This window comes from Marmota marmota, unplaced genomic scaffold (assembly GCF_001458135.2).
Source record: "Marmota marmota marmota unplaced genomic scaffold, marMar, whole genome shotgun sequence".
Lineage (NCBI taxonomy): Eukaryota > Metazoa > Chordata > Mammalia > Rodentia > Sciuridae > Marmota > Marmota marmota.
In genome coordinates, this window is record NW_026000137.1 from 79942 (window position 1) to 82780 (window position 2839).

The 2839-nt window shown below is 46.8% G+C and overlaps 1 long non-coding RNA gene across 1 annotated transcript in view; it reads left to right on the top strand.

The window, feature by feature from the left end:
* Nucleotides 1–212: 212 nt before the first annotated feature.
* The window catches only part of LOC125611201, a 7495-nt gene continuing 4868 nt past the window's right edge, over nt 213–2839 (top strand). The window contains exons 1-2 of the long non-coding RNA XR_007341338.1: nt 213–636; nt 751–872. This is a non-coding gene — a long non-coding RNA (uncharacterized LOC125611201). The remainder of the gene's footprint in view (nt 637–750; nt 873–2839) is intronic.

Here is a 2839-nt window from a genome sequence, read left to right on the forward strand (position 1 = left end):
TATACCACAGTTTCTTTATCCACTCATCTATTGATGGGCATCCAGGTTGGTTCCATAGTCTAGCTATTGTGAATTCAGCTGCTATAAACATTGGTGTGGCTGAGTCACGATAGTATGCTGATTTTAAGTCCTTTGGGTATAGACTCTGGAGTGAGATAGCTGGGTCAAATGGTGGTTCTAATCCAAGTTTTCTGAGGAATCACCATAGGTTGCACCATTTTGCAGTCCCACCAGCATGGTCTGAGTGTGCCTTTTCCCAAAACATCCTCACCAACACTCCACAGTGACACTTTTAAAATACAAAAATAGCATCGCTCGGCACCAGCACTCCAATCCCCAGCGGTTCGTTAGCCCGGCGGGGTCCAGGCTCTGCCTGCCCATCTGCCTTCACTCCCTCCCTTTCTCCCAGGTCTGCCCTGCTCTCCTCCCAGCTCCTGGGTCCCTGATCCCTCTCTGTCAGTGTCCTCCCTGAGTTACCCTGACTCCCCATTCAGACCTGCTCCAACGTCGGTCCTGTGGCTTGTGCACCTCACTGGCTGCTGTCTGCTCCCTCAACCTCGCGGGCCCCCCGAGCATGGGTTCTTGTCCTGTGGTCTGTCTCCAGGCCTGAGAGAGCCTGGTACCAAAGGACACTTGGTAAGTGGACGATGGGAAACGATGCTTGGCTGCTTTTTACTGACTGCAGTCTTTTCTTTCTCTTCCTTCCTGACCTCGTTTCTTTCCTTTCTTCCTTCCATCTTCCCCTCCCAGGCTGGTCCTGAACTCCTGGACTAAAGTGATCTACTGCCTCAGTCTTCCGAGGACCATGAACCACAGCCTGGGCCCCCGTGGCATTATGGTTCCAACATATTCATATTAAAAATGATGCAACAGTGAGTATCTTTGAATATACAGCAGCCTACATTCATCAGAGTAGAATTTGAGGGCTATATTTTGAGATGCATGCTTTCTGAATTGAAGGGTTTGTATTTTGCAAGTTTGATAGACATTGCTGAAGGGTTATCCATAGAGGTTGTATCAGTGAATGTCCATTGTCACTTTGGTGGAAGAATAATGACCGCATTGATTTTTTTAAGGTGCTGGGGATTAAACCCAGGGGTGCTCCACCACTGAGCTTCATTCTCCGCCCCCAGAATTTTCTCAGATTTTGAGATGGGATCTTGAAGTTTCTGAGGCTGGTCTCAAACTTGTAGTCCTCTGCCTCAGCTCCCAGTGGCTGGAATCACAGGTGTGCATGACCGTGCCCTGTCGCAGTCTGGCTGGGCACAAAATCACGAGCCACCACACAGCTTGTAGATTCAAACAGCAACTCTTTATTCCCGAACTCACACCAGCCGTATACAAACACGTTCTGGGGAAATCCACGTTCTCTGCCCAAATCCACCTCCACTGGGCTTCTGTCTCCCAAAATATATTCTGAATCCCGTGAGAACTCAAGGGGAACTCAGGCAGCAGGATACGCCCTATTCCCAGCAGGAATAATCTTAAACCTTAAACCTGGAACCTAAACTGGGAACGCCCTAAACACGATTATGTTAAACCAGGAACACCCTAATCCGCCCTGGTCCTTGAGCAAGGTCAACTACATTCAATGTCACTGCAAAATGTCAGCAACATGGGGTACGCTGACAAGGAAATTGTCATACCTACTTGGCTAATGGCTCCCAGCAGTGCCCGACCGATCTCTTTAAAATTTTAATTGTCATATTTCTTAACAAAAGTGGAGTTAATCATAAATGTGTTTAGGAGCCATTTCCATTTCTTTTCTCGAAATTTCTGTTCATATTCTTTCTCCACCTGTCTGTGGAATACAGCAGTCTTTCTTAACAGTAGTTCTTTGTGCTGAGGAAATCAGCTCTTATTCATGAAATGTTACAAATATTGTTTCCCCAGTTGACTTTTATTTATTTTCATTTTTGCCATGGAGAACTTCAAGTTTTCTTCCACGTAGTCAAAATGACAGTCTTCTGTGATATCTAAGTTTTGTCATATTTTGAAGACCTTCCCCACGCAAAGATTTTTTTAAAGTCTCTTTCGTTGTTTTCTTCTTCTGTGGTTTCATTTTTTAACAAATGCTTACTCTTTGACTTTCTGTCTTTTAATTTTGATGTATAGAAAATCAGGCTCAACTGATAACTACCCAATGCCAATAGAATATTAAAAATCATGTGTTTTCTCAATCAATTTGCTGTGTGTGTGTGTGTGTGTGTGTGTGTGTGTGTCTGGTCTTTCCATCCTTTCCCATGTGGACGAGTGACAGTACTGTGCTGCTTCACATGAATACAGCCAGGAACAGCTAGATGTCAGGTAGGTCTTACCATTCCCTGTTGGCAGGACTCTTCATTTTAATGAGTCGTCTCTAACTTCCTCAAAACAGTGAACTGTGCAGCCAACTCTTGTGCATGAAGGCTCCTGTGGGTGTCTGCAGAAGGCAGGGGACCGGGAAGGAGGCTGGTCTCAAACTTGTAGTCTCCGCCTCAGGCTCACCTTCCTCCAGAGCAGTGTCACCTTCATCCTCAAACAGCTCACAGAACAGCTGCAGGAGTGTGCCAGAGGCGGGAGGTCCTGGGGCTCTTCCCCTTCCCTGTCCCCAGGTGGGAAACAGCAGGGGAGGAGAGTGGGGGGAGCAGCCTCTCAGCCAGGGGTGGGTGGCTCTGAGAGAGGGCAGCACCCAGCCCCATCCCAACTCCAGTTGTACTTACATGGAAGCCAAAAGGGGAGGGAGAAGAAAAGGTGCCCACCCTCCTTCCCAGCAGAGTCCTGAGCAGGGGGCCTGGGCCGGTGAAGAGAAGAGATCTTTTTTTTTTTTTTTTTTTTTTATTTTTTTTTTTTTTTTTTT